Below are 15,030 nucleotides of genomic sequence, written 5' to 3'. Positions count from 1 at the left end.
TTTTAAGAAATAAAAATAAAACAATTTAAAAGATAAAGGGATAATTCATAGCTGTGGTTTTCAAAGAGTTTGGATAAAATAATGTGATACATGTTTCAAAAAATAAGTAGAGAAAAAGGAAACTTGTATTGTAAGATGTTAGCCAACAGGGAATCCCGGTGAAAATTAGCCAGGAATTATAGATATTCTTATATCTGCTCAGTTGGTCTGAAATCCTTTGATGAAAATAATGCAAAAGAACATGTGAAAAGGAGTGATTTGAGCATATGGCTTTGAGCATAATAAATGCTCCGGCAGCATCAGAGTGTGTAATAAGTGCATGAGTATTATTTTACCAGCAGGCCTTGTAGATGCCCACGTTCAAAGCATTTATATTAGAAGGAAACTGTTTTACCTGGAGTTTTTTTTTCACTTAGCCTAATGTTTTCAAGGTTCAGCCATGCTGCAGTGTGTATGAGATCTCCATTCTGTTTGATGGCGGGGTCATTATAAATATATCACATTTTCCTTTTCCATTCATCGGTTTTTGGCTATTATGACTAATCCTGCTAGGAATATTTACATCGAGATTTTTGTGTACTCATGTTTTCAATTCTCTTACTGAAATATAGTAACTAGGTTTATTTAACATTTAAGGACCTGTCTGTAAGTGATGCTTAAGATAATTTTTGCTGTATTTGAAGGCAGATAATAGTCTATGCAAAATGTGTATTCTCTTGAATATTGGTGTGAGCTATTCTTATTGTAAAAAAAATTACATTGAAATAGTAAGTATATAGGTTAGGTCTTGGTTTTTGTACTCAATAAGCAGTTTTATGTTTTATTTTTCAGATACTCTCCCATACTAAATTCAGGCTGGGATATTAGAGAAAAGGAAAAATATGAAACTCACTGTTGTTTTATGGCCCTTTGAGTTCCCCAGTTCACCTTCCAAGTTCTCTGCTAGCATATCAATGCATCCCTCCTGGGAATTCTTTGATTGTATAAAGATGGACCATGCGTACTCCATCTGACGTCCCTGTATGTCTTACAATGGCAGTATCCTATTCCATGTTGTTCTTTTCTGTCATGTCCATTTTGATTGACTGATTGATTGAGGAAGAGTTTTGCTCTTGCTGCCCACGCTGGAGTGCTATGGTGCGACCTTGGCTTACCACAACATCCCTCTCCTGGGTTGAAGCAAGAAGCAAGTCTCCTGTCTCGGCCTCCTCAGTAGCTGGGATTACAGGCATCTGCCACCACACCCAGCTAATTTTAGTAGAGAAGGGGTTTCTCCATCTTGGTCAGGCTGGTCTGGAACCCATGAACTCAGGTGATCTGCCCACCTCGGCCTCCAAAAGTGCTGTGATTACAGGTGTGAGCCACCGTGACCCTCCTGATTTTCATTTATTTTATGAAAATTTTCATCTTTTTAATGTTCTTGCCATCTTTGATTTTTATATAACATTTTGAAATAGATTTCGAAATTTTAAATACACACACGCACACACGGAAAGAGAGAGACAGGGAGACAGAGAGACTTCTGTTGTCCTATTGAAGTAGATTCCTAAAGTTTTTATTGCTTTCTTCTAGAATATTGGTTTCACAACACCCCTATCATGCACCTTTAATTTTACCTGCCCCAAGGCATTTTCATGAAGTCTTTATCTGGTGGACTACAACTTTAGAATCTCTGATTTACATAGGCTGGTGGAGAAGTTTGTTTGTTTAGAGGAGTCTCACTCTGTTGGCCCAGGCTGGAGTGCAGTGGCATAATCCCGGCTCACTGCACCCTGCACCTCCAAGGTTCAAGCTATTCTCCTGCCTCAACCTCCCAAGTAGCTGGGATTATAGGTATGTGCCACCACAGCCAGAAATACAGGTATGTATTTTTAGTAGAGACTGGGTTTCACCATGTTGACCAGGCTGGTCTTGAACACCTGACCTCAGGTGATTCCACCTGCCTCGGCCTTCCAAAGTGCTGGGATTTACAGCCACTGCGCCTGACCAATTTTTTTTTTTTATTATTTAAAAAATGAAGAAGGCCAGGCGCGGTGGTTCACGCCTATAATCCCAGCACTTTGGGAGGCCGAGGCAGGTGGATCACAATGTCAAGAGATCAAGACCATCCTGGTCAACAAGGTGAAACCCCGTCTCTACTAAAAATACAAAAATTAGCTGGGCATGGTGGTGCACGCCTGTAATCCCAGCTACTCAGGAGTCTGAGGCAGGATAATTGCTTGAACCCAGGAGGCGGAGGTTGCAGTGAGCTGAGATCGTGCCATTGCACTCCAGTCTGGGTAACAAAAGCGAAACTCTGTCTCAAAAAAAAAAATGAAGAATTTGACCAGGGTGTGGTGGCTCACACCTGTAATCCCAGCACTTTTGGAGACTGAGGCGGGCAGCTTACTTGAGGGCAGGACTTTAAGACCAGCCTGTCCAACATGACAAAACCCCGTCTCTACTAAAAATACAAAATTAACGAGCATGATGGCACATGCCTGTAGTCCCAGCTACTTGGGAGACTTAACCAGGAGAATCATTTGAAAAGGAAGGTGGGAAGGCCGCAGTGAGCTGAAATCACAACACTGCATTGCAGCCTGGGTGACACAGCTAGACTCCATCTCAAAAATAAAGATTTGAGGGAGGAAATGAATAAATAGCAAAGGTTTTTGGTATTTAAGCTAGTTTGTTGCCTCACCTATTCTTATAAAATTTAGTTCATTTAATTGGTCTTAACTGGACTTAAGAATTGTTTTCCAATATATTTTATTCTAATTTATTAGAAGGACCAAAGATTTGTGACTTGTGCAAAGATGGCTCTGTGGTTATTGTTACAGAAATCATGTTTGTATCTGATTTTTTAGTGCATTTTGTGTATTTTCCAATCTGATTTATTTTTTATTTTTTGATAGTTTGCTGCAGGTCTGGAAGATGTTACAAGACTTCAAGCAAGAGAGATGACCAGCTACCGTGGTGCTTTTGAAACTGTTGATGTGTGTTGTGGCCAGCGATGTCAGAACTTCAGGATCTGAGACTTCACAATTTTAGAGGCTCAAAGAAGACTGTTTTCATAATAGAGTCTTCTGCTATGTGAGTGTCTGTACTTTTTTTTAAGGGAATCCGTATTATTTTTCCCCTTTATTTAAAAAAAGGGATCTTTTTTTGTAGTAACCTGAATAAATTGGAGGAAGTGTTGATATATTTCCATTTCTCACTATTCTTTGTTGGGTGAAAATAATCTTACAATGAAATTCAGTGTGCTAAATATTTATTTTTTAAAAAATAGAGATGGGATCATGCTGTGTTCCCCAGGTTGCACTTGAACTCCTGGGCTCAAGTAATCATCTTGCCTCAACTTCCTGAATAGGCATTTGCTGCCATGCCTAGCTTAAATATTTATTTAAAAATTTTTGACCAGGTGCTGTGGCTCACACCTGTAATCTCAGCACTTTGGGAGGCCAAGGCAGGCGGATCACATGAGGTCAGGAGTTGGAGAACAGTCTGTCCAATGTGGAGAAACCCTGTCTCTACTAAAAATACAAAATTAGCCAAGCATGGTGGCACATGCCTGTAATCCCAGCTACTCGGGAGGCTGAGGCAGGAGAATTGCCTTAACCGCGGAGTCAGAGGTTGCAATGAGCCAAGATCCTGCCATTGCACTCTAGTCTAGGCAACAAGTGAAACTCCATCTTAAAAAAATGAAAAAAAAAATGTATCTGACACATTTTGGACACAAATGTTTCAAAATGTTTATATTTGTCACGTAATCTTAGTATATATTGATTTTGTTGCCTCACCTATTCCTAAAAATTTTAGTTCATTTAATTGGTCTTAACTGGACTTAAGAATTGTTTTCCAAAATATTTTATTCTAATTTATTAGAACGATTCAGTACATGTTTTTTTCATCCTATGTATACGAGAGTTCCATTATTCAGATACTAAACAAAGTGTCTACTGTCCATTTGCTGTTCTGACTGATGATGCCCTAGATAACCATGCCCAAAACCAGCCTGGTATGCAAATGCTTATTTGTCGGGAGGGTGCTTGTTTGGATCGATGATGAGAATACTTGTCTGAGGATGCTGAGGGACTCATTCCAGATGTCAATCTGAGGTCCAGATGTGCGGCCCTCCAGTAGGACAAATAAGACTCTCAGAGCCTGGCTCCATTTGATGGTCCTTCAGTGACAGCATAGTACCCCTGCGAGCATGCCGCTTCTGCCTCTCCAAAGAGGGCATTAGCGTCCTGTCTTATGAGTCGGTGTGCACTTTAAGCTTAGTGGCCCAAGATTTGCTTTGTTTTGTTCATTTTGGACAAAGAATTGTGGATAGACACTTGTATATAGGAAATACGCTCTTGAGTAACAAATGAAAAAATTAGAACGTTTCAGTTAGGAATGGTCAAGCAACTGTGATGTATACCGAAAGAAGGGAACATTGCATGCCTATACTAAATATTGACAAAGGAACTGATTTTAGTGCTTTGTTATTTTTACTGTTGAGTATTTTCTGAGACAATTTCTTTTTCTTCTATTTCGTTTTGCTGAGGTAGAGGAGGACTGGAATGAGGTCCTCCACTTCAGAAAATAGGGGTGAGTAGCTAAACCAACATCCTTTGGAATTAATATATACCATGTGTTCCATTCAACATCCTGAGGTCTTTTTGTTGATTTTTTTTTTTAGTGGATTACTGGATAATAACTAAATAATGTATATTTTACTTTGGTGAGTCTTTCCACCTTCATTTCTGAATCATTTTCTTTTCCATTTTTATTCTATTTGAATTTTGCATGAAATGGCAAATGTAGAATTTTGCCAAATAGATTTTATTTATTCACTGATTTATTTGGGGAGACAAAGTCTCATTCTGTTACCCAGGCTGGAGTACAGTGGCCCAGTCATAGCTCACTTAAGCTCTTGACTCTGCAGGCCTGAACGCCTGGGCTCAAGTGGTCTTTCCCCACTGCCTCGCAAGTAGCTAGGAATACAGGTATGTGTCACTACACATAGCTAATTTTTAAACTTTTTATTTTGTGGAGATAGGTTATCTCTATGTTGTCAAGGCCAGGTCCACGATTCACTTTTTTAATGATGTATTTGGTTTTGATAAGCTTAGGGTAGTGGTAGCATCATGGAATAAGTTGGGAAATGTTTTCTGCTCTCCTGTTTTTTTGGAGGAGTTGGTAAAGGATTGATGTTATTTCTTTAATGATTTGGTCGAATTCATCAGAGAAATCATTTATGTGGGATTTTATTTGTGGTAACTTGTTGAGTAACTAATTCAATCTCTTGTTAAAGGTGTCTTCATATTTTCTGTTTTTTATTCTTGTGACTACCTGTAATTTACACATTTCTGGGAATATGCCTGTTTAGTCTAGGTTATCTAATTTGTTGATGTACCTTGTTTCTATAAGGGTGTTCATAATAGTCTGAGTTTCATACCAGATTTTATGAAAATTGAGTCTTCTGTTTTCAGCAGTGCAGATAAAGTTACATCAACTTTTTGTTGTGTTTTGTTTCCTTTTATTTCTATGTTATAAATTTTCTTATTTCTATGACCCAAAGATTCTTAGTAATGTGTTATTTCATTTCCACAGATTTTGTATTCCCCCCAGTTTTTTCATTTATTTGTCATTTGGTTCTATTGTGGTTAGACAGCATACTTTTCTGGCTTTTGTACTTTCAGATTGGTTGAGACCAGTGTGTGGTCTAATACCTACCCTGGACACTGTTCCATGTCCACTTGAAAATGATATATTTTCTACTGTTTAGATTGTTCCATAGATGGATGTTAGATGTCATTGCTGTATAGTGTTGTTTGTCTTCTATTTCCTTGATCTTCTTTCTGTTTCCTTGATCTTCTATCTCATGGTTATGTTCTTTATTAAAAGTGAGGTATAGAAATTTTCAATTATCATATTGTTTATTCTGTCAGTTTTTTTCATTAAATTTGGGAGCCATGTTGTTAGATACACATGTCTTCATTATTGTTATGTCTTCCTGATGATTGTCAGTTTTATCATCATGAAATGCTCTTCTTTGTCTCTATCAACAATTTTTGTCTTGAAGTTTATTTAGCCTGATAATTACAGTTTTTGTCTGACTTATATCCCCTATACTCTCTTTGGTTACTGTGTAAAGTTTATCTTTTCCATTCATTCTTTTACTATTCACCTATTTTTAATTAAAAAAAAATTTCTTTGAGTCTCTCTCACACAAGGCTTGAGTGCAATAGCATGAGCATAGCTCACTGCAACCTGAAACTCTTATATTCAAGCAAATCTTCCACCTCAGCCTCCTGAGTAGTTGGGACTACAGGCTCACATTACCACACCTGGCTGATTTTTTTTATTGTATTTTTTTTTCTTGTAGAGATGAGATCTTGCTATGTTGCCCAGGATGATTATTTTGTACCTATTTTTTTGTCCTTGAATCTAAAGTTTGTCTATTGTAGAGAGCATATAGTTGTATCATGTGTTTTTTAAAAAATACATTGTGGGCCAGGTGAGGTGGCTCACACCTATAATCCCAGCACTTTGGGAGGCTGAGATGGGTGGATCACGAAGTCGGGAATTCAAGATCAGACTGGCCAACATGGTGAGACCCCGTCTCTACTAAAAAATACAAAAATTAGCTGGGCATGGTGGCTAGTGCCTATAATCCCAACTACTTGGGAGGCTGAGGTAGGAGAATTGCTTGAACTGGGACCAGGGAGGCGGAGGTTGCAGTGAGTCAAGATGTGAGCCAAGATGGTGCCACTGCACTCCAGCCTGGATTACAGAGCAAGACTCTGTCTCAGAAAAAAAAAAATTCATGGTGTCAATCTCTGCCTTTTAAGTGGAGAGTTTACTTCGTGAACATTTATTGTAATTGCTGATAAGGTAAAATTCGCATCTGCCATTTTCTAGTCTAGTTTTGTATTTTGGTTTTTGTTGTTGTTGTTGTTGTTTTGGGATGAAGTCTCACTTTGTCGCTAGTGTAGAGTATAGTAGTATGATCTTGGCTCACTGCAACCCCTCTGCCTGGGTTCAAGCAACTTTCCTGCCTCAGTCTCTTAAGTAGCTGGGATTACAGGTGCCTGCCACTGTTCCTGGCTAATTTTTGTGGTTTTAGTAGAGACGGGGTTTCACCATCTTGGCCAGTCTGATCTTGAACTGCTGACCTCGTGATCCACCCACCTCAGCCTCCCAAAGTGCTGATATTACAGGTGTGAGCCACCACGCCCCACCTCCGTTTTCTATTTATAGCATATATTTGTTTCATTTTTCTTAGTCTTATTGCTGTTCTTTTTATGTTAAATACATATTTAATAGTGTACTACTATAATTTTCTGTCGAATTTTTTGTATTTACTTATTAGTGGTTGCCTGTGAGATTATAGTTATTTTGTTACTTTATAACATAGCTTAGATTTAATATTAATTTTAATAGCATACAGAAATTTTTCAATATAGTTCTGTTGCTTTCTCAGCCTACCTTTTGTATGTTAAACATTTATACCATCTTTTATATTTACCTCATAATTATCTTACTGGTCCTGTGCATTTCTTCACATGGATCAAAGTTAATGTCTAGTGCTATTTTATTTAAGGCCGAAGTCTCCATCTAATTTTTCTGGTACAATAGGTATTTTGACAACAAATTCTCTCAGGTTTTGTGGATTTAGGAATGTCTTTTTTATTTTTGAAGAGCAATTTTGGTGTTTCAAGATTTATGAGTAGACAGTCTTATTTCTTTTTCTTTCAAATAGTCTGAATCTGTCATCTCAGTCTTTTATGGCCTCAAGAGTGTCTGATGAGAAATCAGCTGTTAGTCTCATTGAGGATTCCTTGTGCCTATCGTGTTTTTCTTCTCTTCATGTTTTGAAGACTTTGACTTTTTGACATTTTTACTATGACGTCTCTATGTATAGATTTCTTTACATAGATTTCACTTGAGTAAGTCAAGTTCATTTGACTCAGTGTACACATTCATAAATGTTTTTCTATTGCTGAAATTTTTGGCTTTTGTTTTTCAAACTGTTGCTGCCACTTTCTACTGTGACTTTTATGTACATGTTGATACGCTTGTGCTCCCCAGCTATCTAAAGCTCTGTTTTTCCTTTTTCTTTCTGCCTCACAATTGAGGTGACTGGATCACCTCAACTGTCCTATATTCAAATTTGTTGATTGCCTTGTCCTGCTAGCTCAAATAGTGTGATGAATTTTTCTAGTGAATGTTTATGTTTTATTTTACTTTATCTTTATTGTCTAGTTAATGATACATCATTCTCTTTTTAATGTTAATGGTTAGGTTTAGGAGTACACGTGCAAGTTTGTTATATAGGTAAATTCTGAGTCATGGGGGTTTCGTGTACAGATTATTTTATCACCAAGGTAACAAGCATAGTACCTGATTGGTAGTTTTTTGATCCTCACCCTTCTCCTGCCTTCTACCTTCAAGTAGGCACCAGTGCTTGTTGTTTTCTTCTTTATGTCCATATGAACTCAGTGTTTAGATCCAACTTACATTGAGAGCCTGCTTATTAGATTTTCTGTTCCTGTTTTAGTTCCGTTAGGATAATGGCCTCCAGCTCCATTTATGTTGCTGCAAAGGACATGATCTTACTTTTTTATGGTTATATAGTATTACTTGGTTATAAGTACCATATTTTTTAATCCAGTCTATCACTGATGAGCGTTTAAGGTGATTCTGTATCTTCATATATTCTTTCTTCCTTTTTTAAGGACACTTGATAGATGGGTTTTTTTTTTTTTCCAAGACAGTCTCACTCTGTTACCCAGGCTGGAGTGCAGTGGCATAATCTCTATACTTACTGCAACCTCCACCTTCCAGGTTCAAACAATTCTTGTAGCTCAGCCTCCCAAGTAGGTGGGATTACAGGTGTATATTACCACACCTGGCTAATTTTGGTTTTTGCTTTCTTGTACAGATGGGGTGTCACCATGTTGGTCAGGCTGGTTTCGAACTCTTGGTCTCAAGGGAACCACCTTCTTTGGCCTCCCAAAGTGCTGGGATTCCAGATGTGAGCCACCACACCTAGCCCATAGGTAGTTTTTTAATCCATCACCCACATGGTACCCTCTAGTATTTGTCTCTTGTTCCCATATTTATGTTCATGTGTGCTCAATATTTAGCTCCCACTTGTAAGTGAGAATGTGTGGTATTTAAGTGGGTTTAGGATTATGGCCTCCAGCTCTATTCATGTGCTGCAAACAACATTATTTCATTCTTTTTTATGGCTACATAGTATTCCATGGTGAAAATGCTCCATATTTTCTATGTCCAGTCTACCAGTGTGATGGTTAATATTGAGTGTCAAACTTGGTTGGATTGAAGGAAACAAAGTGTTTTTACTGGACATGTCTGTGAGGGTGTTGCCAAAGGAGATTAACATTTGAGTCAGTGAACTGGGAGAGCCAGACTCACCCTCAATCTGGGTGGGCACAATCTAATCAGCTCCTAGTGCTGGTAGAATAACTCAGGCAGAAGAATATGGAAGGACTTACCTGGCTGAGTCTTCCAGCCTTCGTCTTTCACCTGTGCTGGATGCTTCCTGCCCTGGAACATTGGACTCCAAGTTCTTCATCTTTTGTACTCTTAAACTTACACCAGTTGTTTGCAAGGGGCTCTTAGGCCTTCAGCCACAGACTGAAGGTTACACTGCGGCTTCCCAGCTTTTGAGGTTTTTGGGACTCGGACTGGCTTCCTTGCTCTTCAGCTTGCAGAGGGACTTCAGCTTGTGATAGTGTGAGCCAATACTCTTTAATTAACTCCCTTTTATATATACATTGATCCTATTAGTCCTGTCCCTCTAGACAACCCTGACTAACACAACCAGTCCTGGGTACCTGGGTTAATTGTATGTCTTTGCTATTGTACATACCACAATGATGAACATGTGAGTGCATGTGTCTTTTTGGTAGAATGGTTTATTTTTCTTGGGGTATATACCCAGAAACAGGAATTTTGGGTGAAATTGTAGCTCTGTTTTAAGTTCTTTGAGAAATCCTCAGACTGTTTTCCACAGGGATCAGACTGATTTACATTCCCAACAACAGCCCTTAAACATTCCCCTTTTTCTTCAGCCTTGCCCCAGGACCTTTTGTTTTTTAACTTTTAATAATAGTTACTCTTCTTATTGCTGTCAGACATTATATTACTGTGTTTTTTTGTTTTTTTTTATAGACAGAGTGCCCCAGGCTGGAGTGCAGAGGTCTCATCTCGGCTCACTGCAGCCTACACTTCCTGGGCTCAAGTGATTCTCCTGCCTCCGCCTCCTGAGTAGCTGGGACTGCAGACATGTGCCACCACACCTGACTAATTGTTGTATTTTTAGTAGAGACTGGGTTCCACCACGTTGGCCAGGCTGGTCTCGAACTCCTCACCCCAAGTGATACACCACCTTGGCCTCCCACAGTGTTGGGATTTCAGGTGTGAGCCACCGCATCTGGCCCTTATTGTGGTTTTGGTTTAAATTTCTCTGGATGATTAGTGATATGAGCACATTTTTTTCATGTTTGTTGACCATTCTATGTCTTCCTCTGAAATTTGCCTTTTAATGGGGTTGATTTTTGCTTGCCAATTTATTTAAGCGTCCTATTGATTCGGGATATTAGCCCTCAGTCAAATGCATAGGTTCTCAGTGACATCTGTTTGACAGTGATATGGTTCTATACCTAGAAAGTGCCTCCTTTAAGAAAATAAAATTCTATTTTGTGGATATACTACCTTTTCTTTACGTATCTGCTTTGCGCCTTTGGGTTGCTTCTGCCTCTTTGGTATTGTGAATCATGCTCCACTAAACGTGGATATGCGGGTGTATCTTTGAGATCCTGCTTTGAATTACTCTGGATATGCACCCAAAAGTGGGATTTCTGGATCATATAGTAATGCTGTTTGTGATTTTGCAGGTGCCTCCACCATACATTTTCCAGTGTCTACACCATTTTATGTTCCCATCAGCAGCATGCAGAGGTTCCAATTCCCTGTCCCCTGAACAACAGTTGCTGATTCCTGTTTTGCTCCTGTTGCCCAGGCTTGAGTACAATGGCATGGTCTCAGCTCACTGCAACCTCTGCATCCTGGGTTCAAGTGATTCTCCTGCCTCTACCTCCCCAACTAGCTGGAATTACAGGCGTCTGCCACCACGCCCAGCTAATTTCTGTATTTTAATAGAGACAGGGTTTCACCATGTTGGCCAGGCTGGTCTTGAACTCCTCACCTCAGGTGATCCACTCCCCTGAGCCTCCCAAAGTGCTGGGATTACAGACCTGAGCTACCACGCCCAGCTTGTTGTTTGCATGTGAGGTGATATCTCATTATGCATTGGATTTGCATTTGTCTAGTACTTAGTGACACTGAGCATGTTTTCATATACATATTGGCCATTTGTTTATCTTTTCTATTTTTTTTTTTTCTTGAGATGGATACTTGCTATGTCACCCAGGTTGAAATGTAGTGGTGCAATCTCGGATCACTGCAAACTCCACCTCTCAGGTTCAAGCTGTTCCCTGCCTCAGCCTCCCAAGTAATTGGGATTAAAGGTGCCTGCCACCATGCCCAGGTCATTTTTGTATTTTTTTTTTTTAGTAGAGACTGGGTTTCACCATCTTGGCCAGATCGGTCTTGAACTCCTGCCACTGTGATCCACCTGCCTCAGCCTCCCAAAGTGTTGGGATTACAAGCATGAATCACTGTGCCTGGCCCATATGTTTATCTTCTTTGGGAAAAAAAACCCTGTTCAATTACACTGCCCCTTTTTAAAAACCAGGGTTTTTGTTGTTGTTGAGTAATCTGAGTTCTTTCTGTGTTGTGAATTGTTTCCTTCATTCCTTCCTTCCTTCCTTCCTTCTTTTTTTTTATTTTTGAATCAAATCTTACTCTATTGCTCAGCATGGAGAGCAGTGCCAAAATCATGGCTCACTGCAGTCCCAACTTCCTAGGTGCCACAGATCCTCCCACCCAGGCTCTTGGGACCACGGGCACGTGCCAATACATCTAGCTAATTGTTTTTGAATCTTTACTTTTCAGTAGAGATGTGCTTCATTCTTTTCCAGTAGATTATGTCTGGTTTTTGCTAATATTATATTATTTCAAATTACTATAGCTTTTTTATATACTTGAAAATCAGGAAGTGACTCCACCTCTGTGTTTTTCAAGCTCAATATTGATTTAGCTTTTTTGGGTCTTTTGTGGATCCAGATAAACTGCATGAATTTTTTCTCTATTTCTGGAAAACTGTGATTGTGATTTTGATAGTAATTACACTGAGTTTAAGTAACTTTGGGTGGTATGGATATGTTGGCAATATTAGTCCTGGTGGTGCTGTTGAGGCAGTGTTGACTTGGAGACATTGGGGTGGGTGTTAGTGTGGTCGCGTTCGCTGCCTGACAGGACGTTGCCCGAGAGGTCAGTGCATAAAAGTCCTGTGGATGTGACCAAGGCAAGCGTGATAGAAGATAGTGTGTCCTGTCTGCCTGCTACTTGTAGGATCAGGCAGGACATCGTGTAGGAAAAGGAGGTGTTACGTTTGGATGTCCTGAAGGTATGGTGCAGGCACCAGGACTGAGTGGCAGGGTAGAAGCTCATGTTTTGAGGTCTTTTGGCTACATGGGAAGACGGCTTCTGGGCTTGATGCCCAGTTTCAGACCATGCTGGGCATTTCGATGACAGTCTCTAGTGCTGCTTTTTGTTGGTGTCCAGCTAAGTACACTTCAGCAGGGAGAGCAGCAAGAGACAATGTCAGATCAAGAGATCAGATGTCCCATGAGGAAGAGTGTGTGCTCACGCTAGGGGTGGCGGCTGTTAGGTGAGGGACCTTAGACCTATGTTGCATGGCCTGACATCAGAGTTGACACCCTAGTGATGGAAGGCCTTGGTCTTTAGCTGTCAGGTTGCCAAGGGTCAGGACTGGAGGCTGCAGACTATGAGGGCCCTTTGCGGTGTTGGGAAGCATATGTGCACCCGGAAAGGGAGACACACACAAAATGAAACTCACAAACACAACACATAGACACAGAATTACACACACACACACACAGGAGCCCACAGAAACAGGCAAATAGACGCAGAAATGGGCGCGTGTAGGCACACGTGCTCCCCTAGGTATCCACAGAGTGACACAGGTAAGGTACATTCATAAAGAGAGAGGTCAGTCATGGAGGGGAAGGACAAGAAGGTACATCAGTTGACCCATGGGAGAGAATGGCATGGAAGTGGTAAGCAATGGACCCAAGCCTGTTTCTTAAGCATGTATTTATTTCTTTACAATTCCCCAGAGAAGTTGCCATGGGAGGTCCACTGCTTGCTGGAAAGGAACATGGTCGATTCTTGTGAGCAATAGAGGCCCTGCAGAGTCCTGCAGCCACTGTGGCCTGGCATCCACTGTACACCCCTGCTGATGGATGTCTCAGGATGGTAAGCATTCCTCTGCCCCGTGTGTTGAATGAAGCTGGCTTTTGAATGTCCTAGACCTGCACGGAGCTGTTTCTTAGCAGCGAATGGCATGATAAGTTCCACTCCCAGAGTGGAGGCTCTATGTCCATTGGTCAGTGGGGTGGCTCTGGCTTCCCCAGAGTGCCGAAGGTCTTTAAGGTCATCGGCTCGCCCACTGTCCACCCTACAGTGTCAGACATTCTCCCCTTCAAGTGTGCTTGGATCGATGATGAGTCCCCCAAAAAAACATTCCTTGGAAAAGCTGAACAAAATGAGTGAGAACTCATACCGTCGCTCTCATCGGAACTGAGGTCCAGCACATTGCCTCCCCTGGGGACTGTAGGAGTGAGGGACAAGGAGAAGCAGCTGTATGAGTTGTCCCTTGGGACAGACTAACATTGATGTGACTGATGGACCTGGGCTTGTTCCTCAAGCGTGTGTATGTTATCTTTGCATTTCTCAGGGGCAGTTGCCTTGAGAGGCCTGCTGCATGCTGGCTTGACAGATGGTTGTTTCTTCTGAGCAATGGAGTCCCCACGGAGTCGTGGAGTCATTATGGCCTGGCATCCATGGTGCATATCATGCTGGCGGGTGTCTCAGGATGGTGAGCATTCCTCTCCCCTCATGCTGAGTGAGGGTATCTTACGGATTTCCAAGACAGGCATTGCCCAGCCTGTGGTATCAAATGTCCTGTGTCTTCAAATGTGCTTGGATCGATGATGAGTTCCCAAAAAAAACATTCCTTGGAAAGCTGAACAAAATGAGTGAAAACTCATACCGTCGCTCTCATCGGAACTGAGGTCCAGCACATTGCCTCCCCTGGGGACTGTAGGAGTGAGGGACAAGGAGAAGCAGCTGTACGAGTTGTCCCTTGGGAAAGACTGACATTGATGTGACTGGTGGACCTGGGCTTGTTCCTCAAGCGTGTGTATGTTACCTTTGCATTTCTCAGGGGCAGTTGCCTTGAGAGGCCCACCGCATGCTGGCTTGACAGATGGTTGTTTCTTCTGAGCAATGGAGTCCCCACGGAGTCGTGGAGTCATTATGGCCTGGCATCCATGGTGCATCTCATGCTGGCGGGTGTCTCAGGATGGTGAGCATTCCTCTCCCCTCATGCTGAGTGAGGGTATCTTTCGGATTTCCAAGACAGGCATTGCCCAGCCTGTGGTATCAAATGTCCTGTGTCTTCAAATGTGCTTGGATCGATGAGGAATTCCCAAAAAAAAACATTCCTTGGAAAGCTGAACAAAATGAGTGAAAACTCATACCGTCGCTCTCATCGGAACTGAGGTCCAGCACATTGCCTCCCCTGGGGACTGTAGGAGTGAGGGACAAGGAGAAGCAGCTGTACGAGTTGTCCCTTGGGAAAGACTGACATTGATGTGACTGATGGACCTGGGCTAGTTCCTCAAGCGTGTGTATGTTACCTTTGCATTTCTCAGGGGCAGTTGCCTTGAGAGGCCCACCGCATGCTGGCTTGACAGATGGTTGTTTCTTCTGAGCAACGGAGTCCCCATGGAGTCGTGGAGTCATTATGGCCTGGCATCCATGGTGCATCTCATGCTGGCGGGTGTCTCAGGACGGTGAGCATTCCTCTCCCCTCATGCTGAG

General features: G+C 41.4%; 1 protein-coding gene and 4 non-coding genes across 42 annotated transcripts in view; all 5 read left to right on the top strand.

The window, feature by feature from the left end:
- The window catches only part of LOC144576498 (uncharacterized), a 44,085-nt gene that overhangs the window by 5,221 nt on the left and 23,834 nt on the right, over positions 1–15,030 (top strand). For all 38 annotated transcript variants that reach the window (XM_078375693.1, XM_078375739.1, XM_078375728.1 and 35 more), the window contains exons 2-6: positions 2,895–3,072; positions 13,263–13,401; positions 13,883–14,023; positions 14,372–14,512; positions 14,862–15,002. The gene's annotated coding sequence lies outside the window, so the exon portion shown is untranslated. The remainder of the gene's footprint in view (positions 1–2,894; positions 3,073–13,262; positions 13,402–13,882; positions 14,024–14,371; positions 14,513–14,861; positions 15,003–15,030) is intronic.
- On the top strand, positions 4,035–4,101 carry LOC118155197 (small nucleolar RNA SNORD109A). The gene has a single exon (XR_004745407.1). It is a non-coding gene; the product is annotated as a small nucleolar RNA SNORD109A (small nucleolar RNA).
- Positions 13,640–13,734, top strand: LOC118155082 (small nucleolar RNA SNORD116). Its single transcript, XR_004745312.2, has one exon. It is a non-coding gene; the product is annotated as a small nucleolar RNA SNORD116 (small nucleolar RNA).
- LOC118155068 (small nucleolar RNA SNORD116) lies at positions 14,130–14,223 on the top strand. Its single transcript, XR_004745298.1, has one exon. It is a non-coding gene; the product is annotated as a small nucleolar RNA SNORD116 (small nucleolar RNA).
- Positions 14,619–14,713, top strand: LOC118155074 (small nucleolar RNA SNORD116). Its single transcript, XR_004745304.2, has one exon. It is a non-coding gene; the product is annotated as a small nucleolar RNA SNORD116 (small nucleolar RNA).

The sequence above is a fragment of the Callithrix jacchus genome, chromosome 6 (genome assembly GCF_049354715.1).
Source record: "Callithrix jacchus isolate 240 chromosome 6, calJac240_pri, whole genome shotgun sequence".
Classification (NCBI taxonomy): Eukaryota; Metazoa; Chordata; class Mammalia; order Primates; family Cebidae; genus Callithrix; species Callithrix jacchus.
This window is presented reverse-complemented; position numbering and strand designations above follow the sequence as displayed.